Raw genomic sequence first — 16,466 nt, 5'->3', positions numbered from 1 at the left:
TGCTTCTCTCCTTCTCCATAGCTATGTAGAATGTGAGGCAGTTATGGTCACTATCACCAAAATGCTCTCCCACCACACGATCTGATACCTGTCCCGGTTCGTTTCCGAGCACCAAGTCTAGAATGGCCTCTCCCCCGTCGGCCTGACAACGTACTGAGTTAGGAAACCCTCCTGAACACACCTTACAAAAACAGTTCCATTCAAATCTTCTGCTCGAAGGAGGTTCCAATAAATATTGGGAAAGTTAAAGTCACCCATTACAACAACCCTACAACGTCCACACTTTTTCCAAAATCTGCTGACCAATGTTTTCTTCAATCTCCCTGCTGCTATCCTGTAGTAAATCCCTGTTCCTCGCAAAATCCCTGTTCCTAGCCTCGCGATTTCGTGGCACTGGTAGTAAACTAGAGAACTCTACTCTGTTCGTCCTGCTTTGCAGCTTCCATCCTAACTCCCTGAAATCATTTTTTATATCCTCAATCTTTTTCCTGACTATATCTTTAGTGCCAATAAGTAACACGATTTCTGGCTGTTCGCCTTCCCCTTTTAGAACCTTATACACCCGATCAGAGACATCCTGGACCCTGGCACCAGGGAGGAAACATTCCATCTGCAAATCCCGATCCTGACCACAAAATCTCCTGTCGATTCCCCTAGATATCGAGTCCCCTACCACGAGTACTTTTATATTCTGCCCCCTTCCCTTCTTTGCCAGAGAGCTGACTGCTATGGCTTTCCTCTGGTAGGTCATGCCCAGAAACAGAAAAAAAGATTTATCCCATGCAGTAATATGTGATAATTCTAGAGTCCAAAACTATTAAAAGTGAAAATTAACAACTTTATTTCTTAAAGTTTAAAAGAGAATAATAAACGAACGACTGTTAACAACTTCTTCCTCTAACCTATCTTTTATTTTCCCCCTCCACAATATTAGTCCGATAAGATGGCGAATGAAGATTTACAAAGCAAAACTTCTAACCTTAAAACCAGGAAGCTTTTGGTTCTTCTCCATATTCCTGTTTTCTTTTCGTCATGGGGATTCTGCTTCACCACTTGCTAATCAATAAAAGTACCCTTAAGAGAGCTATTTCTTCAGGCAGTCTTTGCACGCTAGTAGCTTGGTAGTTCTCCTCTCAACTGTTTAATTTCCCACACCCAAACCATTGGATTGTGTCATTGGCCTTTACGATTGTCAATTTCCTCAATTCAAACTTGATTAGAGGTGGGTATTTTGGAGTATAATTTAAAGTGTTCTGCTGAATTTGTTTTTGGCTCGAGACAATTAGCTAATCGAATTTTTCAACCAAAAGTTACATTATATCTATTTTTCAGAGCACTTGGTGCTGTCAGGTAGTTATTGCTGGCTTTTAATTCTCTGAAAGGTACAGTACACCCACATGTTCATCACAGAAGTTACACGGAAACCTGACGAGGGAAGCATGACACATTGACTTCACTAAAGGACATGAGGCAAGCAGATGGGTTTATATAACAAACGATAATGGTTGCTTTTAAATCCCACCAATTTCCTTCATGAGATATTCTGTGGTTCTAAATTATGAGTCCATGGCTTGACCATCATAAACTGTCTTCCCGCATGTGCAGAGAACAAGTTAAACATTCTCAAGAGTAATTACTTAGTGATGGACATGTGGTTAGAAGGAACTTAAAACAGTTGCATCCGGATTTTACAAAGTCACAAATCATGGTTTATTCAGAAGTTGCACTGAGACTGAGGACGAGACTGAGATATCATGATGGTGGTATTGGACACGGTTGGTGGGTGGGGAGGACATGGAGATGTATATCTGTGAAGGACAAAATGAATTATGGAGTTTCAGAACAATCTGGTTCCATCTCGCATATCAGTGAGTAATTTATAAATAGTAGTTTGTTAGGTATAATTTATACGGAAATGAATTTTTGTTTGGAACTGAAGACATTGACTTCCACTTTCCAAAATTTACATATCATGAGCAGAAATTCAGATCAACCCAGTTTAGTAGACAAATATAATGTCTTACCAGGAACACCAACTATGGCGAGGATGGGATAGTAACCACCTTGAATAATCCAAAGGATAGCAAGGATCAGCGAAGTTAATGATATCCAAGGCTTGGAAAGCCAGTAAAGACCCGAGTATAAACTCCTGTCCATGGTTGGAACATTCCAGTCTAATGTTTTCAGATTCTGATCTATTGTTGGAACATTCCAGTCTAATGTTCTCAGCTCCTGATACATTGTTGTACAAGTCCAGTCGAATGTTCTCTGATTTTGATACATTGTTGTACCATTCCAGTCTAATGTTCTCAGATTCTTATCCATTGTGGAACAATCCAATCCTAGGTCCTTAGATTTTGAACCATTGTTGTAACGTTCCAGTCTAATGTTCACACATTCTGATCTCTTCACCCCCCACCCCCCCACCCCCGCCCTCTCTCTCGAGCTGCTGATCCCTGTTAGTGCTGTCAGTGATGCTCCTACTCACACTATGGGATAACACATTTACAGAGCCCATTTATCAGTCAATGATGGAAACTCATATGATCCACAGAGATTGACATTAATCACAGTCACTGAACAAATAGCTCCGGTTAACCTCTTTCATTCCAATATTGATTTTATTAAAATCAAAACAACATTTAAAATTTACACATTTCGGATGAGATATATGAGGGTGACTAAAGGAAGGAATATTGGAGATGGAAGCTTGATTGTATGTCATCATCCAATCTAAATTGGATATGGGAGTAATGTCAAAGGATTGTCACAATACAAACACGTTTCTCCGTTTATAAATGGAAACATAAAGTCTGTAACTACTAATCAATGATTATAATGCAAGTAAAATATGGAGGGAAATTTTCTAGTCCATAATTAGACAGGAAAATGTGCATACAACAACATGAGTTATAGCAGACAAATGGCATGGATATGTTAACAGACAATATGATGTGTCACACAATTCACATGGTTACTCGAGGATCAGAGAGGGCCGGCGAGGGTCTTGCTGTTAATGTTGTCGATGTCAATCAACTGTGATTAAATACCATTCACTGGATTTCAATTGCAGTGTCATCATGGTTCTGTGGACATGGCTGCTGAGACTGGAGGGAGGGAACATGGTATTTCCCAGTCATCTGTATTGGAATGTTACTCTTTATAAATCATATGAAGATCAAATTCCAGGGTATATCTCCAATGAGGAATGGGGAGAGCCAATATTAACCAAGCAACCAGAAGACATTGGAGCAGAAATTTGGCCATTCAGCGCATTGAGCCTGCTCCACCATTCAATGATGAACTTTTCATACCCATTCTCCCGCTTTCTATCTGTAACCCTTGATCCACTTTGTCTTCAAGGACCTATCTGTCTCACTCTTAAATATACTCCATGACCTTGCCTCGACAGTCTTCTGTAGCAGTGAATTCCATAGATTCACCACTCTCTGGCTGAAGAAGTTCCTCCTTACCTTTGTTCTAAAAGGTCTCCTCTTTACGATGTCCCCTCGGAACCTAGTCTCTCCTACCATTGGAAATTAATTTCCAATATCAACTCTGTCCAGGTCATTCAGTATTCTGTAAGTTTCAATTAGACTTTCCAGTATCTTTCTGAATTCTATTAAATATAGACCCAGAACCCTCAGATGTTCTTCATATGTTAAGCTTTTCATTCCTGAGACTATTCTCATGAATCTCCTTGAAAAACGCTCCAGGGCCAGTACATCCTTCCTGAGATATGGGACCCAAAACTGTGCACAATCATCTAGATGTGCCCTGACCAAAGCCTTATAGAGCTTCAGAAGTACATCCCTGCATTTATATTCAAGCCCTCTTGAAATAAATCCCATAATTGTATTTGTCTTCATAACTGCTGACAACATGCAAGTTTACCTTTCGAGACTCCTGGACTAGAACTCCCTCGTCTTTTTGCACTTCAGACTTCTGAACTTGCTCGCTATTTAGTAAATAATCCATGCCTGTATTCTTCCTGGCAAAGTGCATGACGTCACATTTCCCACGTTATATTCCATCTGCCACTGCTTTGCGCACTCCCGCAACCTGTGAAAATCCTTCAGCAGGAGAAGGTGAAGACCGCAGATGCTGCAGATCAGAGGCAAAACGTGTGGTGCTACAAATGCACAGCCAGTCAGGCAGCATCTGAGGAGCAGGAGATTCGACGTTTCAGGCATATAGTCTTCATCAGGAATGAGGGGGGTGGGTGAAATGGGGCTGAGAGAGAAATGAGAGGGGCTGAGGCTGGGAGGACGTTTGCTTGGAAGGCGATATCTAGATGAAGATGAGTGGTAATAGTGATAGGTCAGAGTGGAAGGTGGAGTGGATAGATGGGAAGGAAGATGGACAGGTAGTTCAGTTAAACAGGGTGGTGCTGAGTTGGACGGTTAGTTCTGAGATAAGGTGGTAGGAAGGGAGATGAGGAAACTGGTGAAATTGCCCTTGATACCGTGTGGTTACAGGGTCCCAAGGCGGAAGATGATGCATTTTTCCTCCAGACGACTGCTGGCTAGAATTTGGCAGTGGAAGAGGCCAACAACTTGCATGTCCTTGGTGCAGTGGGAGGGAGAGTCGAAGTATTCAAGTACAGGGAAGTGGGGTTGTTGGGTATGTGGGTCGTCTGAGAGTGTTTCCTGAACCGTTCTGGAAGTTGATGTCCTGTCTCTCCAATGGAGAAGAGACCAGGAGCAATGGACAGAGTAGGTGAAGTGTTTGGATGCATAGGATGTTCTTTGCCTGATGTACAAAGATCCTTTGGGGCCTTGGATGGACGTGAGGAGGGAGGTGTTGACACAGGTTTCATACCTCTTGTAATGGCAAAGAAGGTGTCAGGAGTGGAAGGTGGCTTGGTGGGGGTGGGGGGCATGAACCTCACGAGGGAGTTGTGAAGGGAATGGTCTCTACAGACTCTGATAGGGGTCGGGAGGGAAGTAAATCTCAGGTGGTGGAGTCTGACTCTTAGTGACGGAAACGTCGGAGGATGATGCGTTGTATCCTGAGGTTGATGGAAGGCGAGCACCAGAGGGGTTCTATCCTTGTTGTAGTTGGAAGAGTGGAGTGCAAGGGCAGAGGCATAGGAAGTTGAGGAGATGCGCCAGAGCTCCCTCCTGCAGCCGAACCACCTCTTCAATGCTACCTGTCCCTCTATCTAATTTTTCACTGTTTGAAAACTTAGCTAGAATCCCCTCAGTTCCTTCATGTAAATCATTAATGCACAAAATGAATAGTTGTGGTCCCAACACTGAGTCTTGTGGAACACCACTTGTACCTGCCTGCCATCCTGAGAAGGACTCTTTTATCCCTACTCTCTGCTTTCTGTCAGACAGCCATGCTTCTATCCATGCTCGCAGCTTGCCTCTGAGGAACAAGTGAATAACATCTATTGGTTCTCCTTGGTCTCATCTGCTCATTACTCCCTCAATGTATTCTAGCAGGGTTGTCAGGCCAGATCTCCCCTTGATGAAACCATGCTGACTCTGTCATACTTTCCCAAAGACCTCCAAGTATTCCTTCAGATGGATTCCAGGATGTTACCCATAACTAAGGTTAGGCTAATAAGTCTGTAATTTTCCATCTCTGTCCAACTCCCTTATTAAACGAAGTGTCATGTTAGACATTTTCCAGCCATCTGGCCCTTTCCTGATTTTAGTCATTCCTGAAAGATTACCAGTTACGCTTGCATTACCTCTTCAGCTATCTCTCTTACAATACTGGGATGTAGTCCACCTGGTCCAGGTTATTTATCCACATTCGGGCCATTCAGTTTTCTAACATGCTCTACTTGATGATAGGCACCATATTCAGCTCTGCCCTCTCACTCTGTTCATTTTTTGGGAAATTACTCATGTCTTCCACCATGAAGACTGATGCGAAGTTCCTCATTCGTTTCTTTGTTTCCCATGACTGTTTCTTCAACATCATTTTCCAGTGGCCGATATTCACTTTTACCTCTCTTTTGCACTTTATCTATATAATGAACCTCTTACAGTCTCCTTTATATTACTGGTTAGCTATGACTAGTGGACATATCGTCTACACACTGACTGTCTCAATCTTTGCAGTAATCAATCAGTTTCTATCAGATGCCTCGTCTCCCAATCTTCTAAATTCCATCGAGTACATAAACTGCCGATCATGACAAGCCACCATCCCCAGGATGGATCACCTCCAACACCAGCTGATCTTGCCCCAGAGATAGTGCCCAAAATAGCTCCAAATATTCCAAATGCTGTCTGACCATTGCTTATTACATTCTCAGCGGCATGTCTCCTCTCTTGTATTCTAGGTCCCTTGAAATGAATGCTAACATTGCACTTGCTTTCCTAACTGCCAACTGAACCTGCACAATAACCACAACAGAGGACGAGTGCTTCAAAATTCTTTTTGTGCTTCAGATTTAATGCATCCTATTAGAACATAGTGTCTGCCTCCAGTCCGCCGACCAAAGTGCATAATCTCACACGATCCCATATTGTATTCCATCAAACACGTGTTTGCCCACGGTCCTAAACTGTCCAAGCTTTTCTGCAGCCTCCTCACTTCATGAATATCGCCTGTTCATCTAACCATCACTGTACCATCTCTAAACTTAGCAAAACTGCCCTCAGGTCCTTTGTTCAGGTGGTTCATGTAAATGGCACTTCCAGACTCCCTTAGTCTACCATTGAAAAGGCACAGCACTCAAGGTAGTTGACTCCATTCAGGTTAAAGCAGTGGCTTGACTGGAATTATACCTGTAACATCTTCACTCCCTGCACCACTGACACCCAGTAGGAGCACACCCTGCCCCCGAATTGTTGTGAATTACTCCGTTATGGTGACAAAGGACTTGATGGCGCACAATCCCAATCTAATGATGTCATTCCGTCTCAACACTAACTGTGTGATGCTCACAACAATGGAACTGTGTGTTGATGATGATGGAGAGAGCTGGGGGAGGGAATATCTATGATGAATGACTGTGTGACTGCCAGCATGAAAACTGCCCTGACAGCCTCGTATGTACCTGTGCCCGCTGTCACCACTGCAGACATGATCAGTCTTCCTGCAGGTCAAGTCAAGGAAAGCGACAGTCCTGGAGAGTGTCCCCGGCTTAGCACTCAGATCCTGTGTGGACCAACTGGCAGAGGTATTTACAAACATCTTCAACCTGTCCCTCCTGAAGCCGAAATCCCAACCTGCTTCCAGAAGACCACCATCATCCTTGTAAGTGAGAAAGCACATGCAACGTTCCTTAATGACTCCCGCCTGGCTTTGACTCAATAAACATGACGTGCTTTGAGACGCTGGTTATGGCCCACATCACCTCCAGTCTCCCAGCCTGACCTGCTGTCCTATAATGTGCCAACTGATGTAACGGGTCCACAACGGATGCCATATACCTGCTCTGCACCATCCCTGGGACATCTAAAAAACAAGGATGCCTACACCAGACTCCTGGTCATTGACTACAGCTCTACTTTCAACATCATTATCCCCTCCACGCTGATCTTAATACTCTGTGACCTTGATCACGGCTCCACCCTCTGCAACAGGATCCCCGGTTTCTGACACACAGACCTCAATCTGTGAAGATAGGTATCTGCACATTCTCCACAATAAAACTCAACACTGGAACTCCTGGAGGATGTGTTCTCAGCCCCCTATTGTACTCCCCGTCCACCCACAGCAGTGCCCTCAGCTCCCTTCTGTACTCCCTGTATATCCATGGCTCTGCCATCAGCCCACTACTGTACTCCCTGTACACACATGGCTGTGCCCTCAGCCCTCTACTGTACTCCCTGTACACCCACTGCTCTGCCCTCAGCCTCCTACTGTACTCCCTGTACACCCACTGCTCTGCCCTCAGCCCCCTACTGTACTCCCTGTACACCCACTGCTCTGCCCTCAGCCCTCTACTGTACTCCCTGTACACCCACGGCTCTGCCCTCAGCCCCTACAGTACTCCCTGTACACCCATGGCTCTGCCCTCAGCCCCCTACTGTACTCCCTGTACACACATGGCTCTGCCCTCAGCCCCTACAGTACTCCCTGTACACCCATGGCTCTGCCCTCAGCCCCCTACTGTACTTCTTGTACACAAATGGCTGTGCCCTCAGTCCCCTACACTACTCCTTTTACTCCCATGACTGTGCCCTCAGCCCCCTACTGTACTCCCTGAACTCCAATGTTTGTGTCCTCAGCCACTTACTGTACTCCCTGTACTCCCATGGCTTTGTCCTCAGCTCCCTACTGTATGCCCTGTACACACGCGGCTGTGTTGTCAAATTCCAAACAACGCCAGTTACAAGTTCGCTGATGACATCACCAAATCAGGAGGGATATCAAACAACAATGAGTCAGAACACAGAAAGGAGATCGAGGGCTTAGTGGCATGGTGTAATGATAGTAACCTCTCTCTCAAATTCGGCAATAGTAAGGAACTGATCATTGACTTCAGAAAAAAAGGAAGGAACATGCCGTCATCGACATCAATGGTTGAGGCAGTGCAGAGCATCAACTCCCTCAGAGTGACAATAACTGACAACATACCCTGGTTTTCTCGCATAAGTGTGACAGTCAAGAAAGTTTAACAACGCCTCTTCTTCCTCAGGAGGCTCAGGAAATTCAGCATGCCCTACTTCGATAGATACACCATTGAGAGCATACTTCTGGGTGTGTCATGGCTTCATACGGCAACGCTCTGCCCAGGACCATAAGAAACTACAATAGGTTGGGTGCACAGACAATCTCCCAACCATTGACTCTATAAACATGGCTCGTTGCCGTAGAAAGGCTGCCAACATCTAGAACATATAACATAGAACATAGAACAATGCAGCACAGAACAGGCCCTTCAGCCTACGATTTTGCACCGACAATTGATCCTCATGTACGCACCCTCAAATGTCTGTGACCATATGCATGTCCAGCAGTCTCTTAAATGTCCCCAATGACCTTGCTTCCACAACTACTGCTGGCAACGCATTCCATACTCTCACAACTCTCTGCGTAAAGAACCCGCCTCTGACATCCCATCTATACTTTCCACCAAAAAACTTAAAACTATGACCCCTCGTGTTAGCCATTTCTGACCTGGGAAATAGTCTCTAGCTATCGACTCTATCTATGCCTCTCATTATCTTGTATACATCAATTAGATCCCCTCTCCTCCTCCTTTTCTCCGATGAAAAAAGTCCGAGCTCAGTCAACCTCTCTTCATAAGATAAGCCCTCCATTCCAGGCAGCATCCTGGTAAACCTCCTCTGAACCCTTTCCAAAGCATCCACATCTTTCCTATAATATGGCGACCAGAATTGGACGCAGTATTCCAAGTGCGGTCAAACCAAAGTTGTTAGAGCTGCAACAAGATCTCACAACTCTTAAACTCAATCCCCCTGTTAATGAAAGCCAAAACACCATATGCTTTCTGAACAACCCTGTCCACTTGGGTGGCCATTTTAAGGGATCTATGTACCTGCACACCAAGATCCCTCTGTTCCTACATACTGCCAAGAATTCTAACCTTAATCCTGTACTCAGTTTTCAAAATCGACCTTCCAAAATGCATCACCTCGCATTTATCCAGGTTGAACTCCACCTGCCACCTCTCAGCCCATCTCTGCATCCTGTCAATGTCCCGCTAGCCTACAACAGTCCTCTATACTGTCAACGACACCTCCAACCTTTGTGTCGTCTGCAAAATTGCTGACCCATTCTTCAATCCCGTCATCCAAGTCATTAATAAAAATTACAAACAGTAGAGGCCAAGGACAGAGGGCACTCACCACTGACTTCCAGGCAGAAGATTTCCCTTCTCCTACCTCTCGCTGTCTTCTGTTGGTCAGCCAATTCTGTACCCAGACAGCGAAGTTCCCCTGTATCCCATTCCTCCTGACCTTCTGAATGAGCCTACCAGGGGGAACATTATCATATGCCTTGCTGAAGTCCACATACACACATCCACAACTCGACCCTCATCAACCTTTCTAGTCACATCCTCCAAGAACTCGATAAGATTTGTGAGGCATGACCTGCCCCTCACAAAGCCATGTTGACTGCATTTAATCAAGACATGCTCTTCCAGATGGTCATAAATCCTATCCCTCAGAATCCTTTCTAACACCTTGCAGAAGACAGACGTGAGACTTACTGTTGTGTAATTGCCTGGGATTTCCCTATTTCCTTTCTTGAAGAAAGGAATGACATTTGCCTCTCTCCAGTCCTCAGATACAACTCCAGTGGAGAGCGAGGCTGCAAAGATCTTCGCAAGTGGCGAAGTAATGGCATTTCTCGTTTCCCAAAGCAGCCGAGGGCAAATCTGGTCCAGACCTGGCGACTTGTCAATCTTCATGTTTGACAAAATTTTCAGCACATCAGCTTCCTCTATCTCTATCCATTCCAGCATGCACACCTGCTCTTCAATGGTTTCATTCACTACAAAGTTTGTTTATTTCGTAATGAAAGAAGTTAAAAACTCATTTAGAGCTTCCCCTACCTCCTCGCACTCCACACACACAAGTTCCCTATGATATCCCTGATCGGCCCGACTCTTTCATGGACCATTTTCTTATTTCTCACATAAGTGTAAAATGCCTTTGTGTTCTCCCTAATCCGATCTGCAAAGCCTTTGTCTTGCCCCCTCCTGGCCCTCCTAAGACCATTTCTGAGCTCCTTCCTCGCCTGCCTGTAATCCTTTTGAGCTGAGCTTGACCCTAGCTACCTCCACCTTATGTAAGCTACCTTCTTCCTTTTGACGGGATGCTCCACTGCTATCCCAGATTATTGAGTGAATGGGGAGAGGAAATAGTTGGGGCATTAACAGATATCTTTGTAGCGTCATTGAACACAACTGAGGTCCTGTAGGACTGGAAAATTGTTGTTTCAATAGGGTAGCATGAATAATCCAATTAATTATAGACCAGTGAGCCTGTCATCAGGGGTTGGGAGCTGCTAGAGAAGATACTGAGGGATAGGGTCTATTCTCATTTGGATGAAAATGGCCTTATCAGTGATAGGCAAGATGGTTATGTGCAGGGAAGGTCATGTCTTACCAATTTAATAGAATTCTTTGAGGAAGTGACAAAGTTGATTGATGAGGGAGGGACTGTAGATGTCATGTATATGGACTTCAGGCAGGCGTTTAATATGTTTTCCCATGGTCGGCTTATGGAGAAAGTGAAGTCACACGGTGTCTAGCGTGTGATAGCTACATGGATAAAGAACTGGCTGGGCAACAAGGTACAGAGCGTGGTAGGGGAAGGCAGTTTCTCAAAATGGAGAACTGTGACCAGTGGTGTTCCATTTAAGATGTTTCCAGAATGATACATGAATGGGCAGGGAACAAAGGGATAAATACCCTGAGAAAATAGGCGACGGAATTAGACCGAGCATCTGGATCTGCGCAGGCTTTGACTGCCGAATGGCCTGTTCCTGTACTCGAATGTTCTTTGTTCTAACATTACCAAAGACCCATCATATGCCTGTAAAGTTTTCCCACAACCTCTTCAATCAGGCTAAAAGATGCAGAAGCTTGAAAACACAGAGCAGCTGGTTCAGGAGCAGCTTCTTCCTGACTGTTGTTAGACTGATGAATGGGCTCTCTAATCTTAGATAATGTTGATCTTGTTCATGTTGATCTCGCCTAGCGCATGCGCTGTGCAGCGTAACTTATATGTCTCTCAGACATGTTTTACACCCATCGTTCTGTACATCTTTGCTTACTATGATCTGCCATGACATCTTGTTACAGGTCAAAATAAACCCTCACCTCCCTGCTCCCAACACCCTCCAATGCTCACTCCCAGGTCTCTCTGGTTCTCACCCCCAGCTTCACCCATCACCCCCAGCACCCTGTGACCCCATACCCAGCTCCCCATGTCCTTTGTCTCTCACTGTGTCAATCACACTGTCTGTTTCCCTCTGTTTTCCTTTTCCATGTCTTCTGTTTCTTTCCCTGAACTTATTATCTTCCCTGCTCCCTCTCCATGTGACGGTTTGTTTCCTTGTTTTGTTTCATTTCTCTATTCGACTGACTGTCCATCTGTTTCCCTCGCTGTGTTCTCTCTCTCCTTCCCTTCGTGTCTCTCTCTTTCTCCCTCGTTGTGATGGTGATGGCTTCTCTATTCGCTTGAAGCAGGTGATGGCTCATTGGTTCGATGTTTGCAATACAATGAACTCAACTGGGTTTTGGTATTGAAGACATAATTTAAAATTATTGGATAAATTTCAATTGATGTCAAAACAGCAACCAAAACATGGGTATCCATTTAACAGCCAATTGTTACATCTAACTATTTTGGAACAACCCGTCTCCCAATGTTCCGTACACTGGCAACTGAAAACATTCTATTCACGTGCATAATGGTCTGACATGATAACTGCTCTGCCCAGGACCGTAAGAAACTACAGACGGTTGTGTGCACAGCCCAGCCCATCACAGGAGACCACCTTCCGTCATTTCTACTTGTCATTGTCGCAGAAAGGCTGGCAACATCAAAGATCTCTCCCAAACCAGTAATAATCTCCTACAGCCTCTTCCAACAGGGAGGAGACACAGAGGCTTGAAAACATGGACCAACATGCTCAGGAACACTTCCTTCCCTGCTTTAATTAGACTGACGAATTGACATCTCTAACTTTTCAAATAATATTAATCTTGCTAATGTCGATTTTGCTTTGCTCACCTCCTGTGAAGCGGTAACCATGTATGCCTCACTCTGTGTAAGTACCCCACGATCACTGTTTTCTTGTTTACTATCATGTGCCTGCACTACTCACAAAACAAACCTATCCATTGTACATTTGCCTGAAGTAAATCAAATCAAATCAGATCAACACGTGGCCTGCAGTGGCTCAAAATCTTCTCAAGGGCAACTGTAAAAATGAACTAATGCTGGCCCAGTCAGAGATACCCATATCCCGTTAACAAATATAAGGAGATGACCACACTCAGGGAATACTGACAGGGGAAATCAAATCGCTTTAAACATGATCTTAGACAAACACAGGTTTCCCTCGCTATCTGAAAGAAACCGTTCGCTAGCTGATATGGTGTAAAGTGCATTAGCACTAATTTATATGGGAAAAGCTTCGCCTTTCTTTGTAAAAGTGAAAATCCTCTTCGGATTTCTTTTGGTTGGCGAAGCAAGGCCCTAATGTAAGTCATTCGGGAAGGGAAGTGGCGAAAAGCGAACTTTTGAAAAGCGGGGAATACCTGTATGTACATGGGCATGATATTCAGGAAGATGGAAAAGTCGAAAAATAAATGAGGTGAATCTCACATTGGATTTCCAGCCCAGTTGATCATCATTCTCTTTGCTTCCTCTTTCTTTTTCTTCTATATCCCTCTTTCTCTATTGATTTCTCCTTCCCTTCAAAGCAAACTTCCCTGTCAATGGTATTAATCACACTCCTTTCTAGCTGCTTTCAGTTCAGGACAGTTCCCCAGCACTTTCTGTTCGTTTCTTTGCATTGCCTTGTATAATTTCAGATTTTCAGCATCTCCCTTTCTTTGATTTCACCTTCAATTTTGTTATTTCGTGGGATGTTGGCATCTCGGCCAAGGGCCGCATTTGGTGACCATCGCTAATTGCCCTGACTCTGAGGCCATTCCATAAGCCAATATAAAGTAAAGCACATTGTCATGGGGCTGATGTCTCACTTAACCCAGACCGGGTAATAACATTAGTTTTCTTTACCGAAGGTGATCAGTGAAACAGGAAGGCTTTCAGACAAAATGTTGCTTTTATGGTTGTCTTTGTGAAATTCACTTTTATTCCAATTCTTATCAGTTTTATTGAAGTTCTGTCATCAGCTGTGGTGGAATGGAAATAAATTACTTGAAACAACAGAAGCTTTGCTTCTGAATTACATCCAGCGACATTTCTACATTCATATATTGTCCTAATCATGAAGTAACGTCCGAGACAAGAACATTTTTATGTTTGAAATATTTGTAATCGGAAAAGTAGTCAGATGAGAGCTTGAAACATTAAGTCTGAATTTTACCAACGTGTTCAGCAACAGCACTGAAGCAGAGATGAAGATTGAGGATATTAATAGCTGGTAGTGGACATGTTTGGTGACAGAGAGAACATAAATCAGTTCAGGGCAAAAAGAGATCTAGAGGTTTTGCACAGTTTTGTTCTCAGATGTTTGTGAGGGAGTGAACTGCTATTCATGGATAATGAATGGAGACTGCAATTGAAACTGAAGATAATAGTTTCTTTCTCTGACAAATATAGATAACAGAAATTGCAACGAAGTTCAAACTTGTTTATGGGATAAATGAATGGACAGAGGTAGAGAACACCAACAATAGCGAGAATAGGTTAGTAGCACACCCTCCACCCTGCCCAGAATAATCATCAGCACGGCTGATATCCGATATGGTAGAAATTCCCAGCAGGGGGAAATCTTGAAAAGACTCAAGAAAAACCTCCTCTCCATTGTTGTAATGTTCCAGTCCGCTATTCTCAGATTCAGATCTGTCCTCTCTCTGTCTACGCAGCTGTTGATCTCTGTTACTTTTGGAATTGATGCATCTGCTACTACACTGGGATAGCGCACTTAATGAAGCCCTTCACCAATAGGAGAGGGAAACCCTCCAGTGACACAGTTACATTGCATGGTGACTAACATTAGTCATAGTCACTGAGCAACCAGTCCCAGCTTTCAATCCATCACATTCAGTTCACAATATAACTGGACTGGACTGCATGTTGACATTGTTGGCTATTGGTCAAATCTCCCATCATCAATTGCTCTCGTAAAGGCAGTTGTGAGGGAGAATGATGGATGTTATCTTTTCGTAGGTTTGAAGATCCTGCTTTGTTGTCCGTTTACGATGCTGTAACCATCTCTCCCAAAATCCCTCCACCCCCGCAAAAGAAACACAACCAGGATGTTGTTACTGTGCTGTCCTCTCCTCCACGGGAACAAACGCCAGCTAACAGACTGTCACTGGGCACAGTTGCCCTGAATATAGACAGGAAGTGTGGACTTCTCTGAATGTTCCCCTCACTGCTGTAATAAGGCAACTGTGGAACTTCCATAGGGAATATGCCTCAGTAATTTATTTATACAAATTGACAAACTTCTTTATTTTGTGTAAAACCGTATTTTTTACGCATTTTGGCCTCAGTCCAAAACCAAAAGTGATAATTACAATGAACTTATTCATTAAGACTTAATGAGTCAGGTTCGAATGAACATGACATTGGCTGGGAGATAGGAGAGAATGGGGATAGTGGCTGTGGAGACTGCATGGGGAGTACAATGATACTCCCCAGTCATTATCACTCTTTCTGCCAGACAGAATTAAATCTAATGCACAAAATGGAAACAGCCGACATTTGGGAGATACAATGCTGAATGATAATGTGAACTAAACAGGATAATATTAAATGTGATAAAGTGAACTATATTGTATATACACACCATTTAATCATTGGGAATACAGATTGAGTCGGATCACTATACCAGAAACATTAACTTTGATTTCTCTTCACAGATACTGGAGACTTGCTGAGCTTGCCCTCTAAGTTCTGTTTTTTTTTGTTTGAGTTTGATCATATTGTTCATATCTGGCAGGATACTTAAAATTAAAAGCAGACACTAATAACAAAATGTGAAGGGCAATGGGGACATTACAGTAGACTAACTGTAGAAATATAGTCATTCCAAGCTGGAAGAGAAAATGGGCTGAGTTTCCCCCACTTTTGCTGTAAAGAATTCTGTGATATGCAATCAAAGCCTTTGGAGAGGGGGTAGACAAGCTAGTTCAACGATGGACACAGAGTGCTCCACCATCAATAATTTATTCCTGTTATCTCATGAAATTTCAGCTGCCTCTGAAATGTCTTTTCAAACAAAGTGGAGTTCCTGAGATTTATAGGATATTCAGAAAAATATTCTTTTTTTCCTTTGAATCTTAAAGAAGAAACAGATTTCGACCGTAACATTGGTATCACAGACACACCAACTATAATAGGAACAGGAAAGGACTCCATTGTCCATATATAACTACATTCAGCATGTAACCCTATCAAGAAACATGAAATATAGTGATACGGAAGCATGAAACACAAATAAAAATGGTGGAGAAACGCAACAGATGACGAAGTATCTGCAGAGAGAAACAGAGTTAATATATCGAATATGATGTGACACTGTTCTGAAAAAGTCATATTGGAATCAAAGGTTAATTCTGTGTATCTCCGCTCAGAGAGTTCCAGAACAGCTGAGTTTCGCTCTATCGATTTTTTTCCTTCTGAACTGTGACAAATTGACTGATCTGAACGACATAAGCAAAGCTGCTATCTCAGTTGAATCTCGAGTAATTTGTAACCAAAAGAGAAAGTGCTGGAAAATCTCAGCAGGACTGGCAGCATCTGGAAGGAGAGAAAAGAGCTGACGTTTCGAGTCTCACTGCCTCTGGGCAGAGAAATCAGAATTAAAGTTTCTCGTTC

This window comes from Chiloscyllium plagiosum, unplaced genomic scaffold, assembly GCF_037043375.1.
Source record: "Chiloscyllium plagiosum isolate Xiang-an unplaced genomic scaffold, Cpla_swu_hap1 HiC_scaffold_33, whole genome shotgun sequence".
In the NCBI taxonomy this organism is placed as follows: Eukaryota; Metazoa; Chordata; class Chondrichthyes; order Orectolobiformes; family Hemiscylliidae; genus Chiloscyllium; species Chiloscyllium plagiosum.
Note: the sequence above shows the minus strand (reverse complement) of the source record.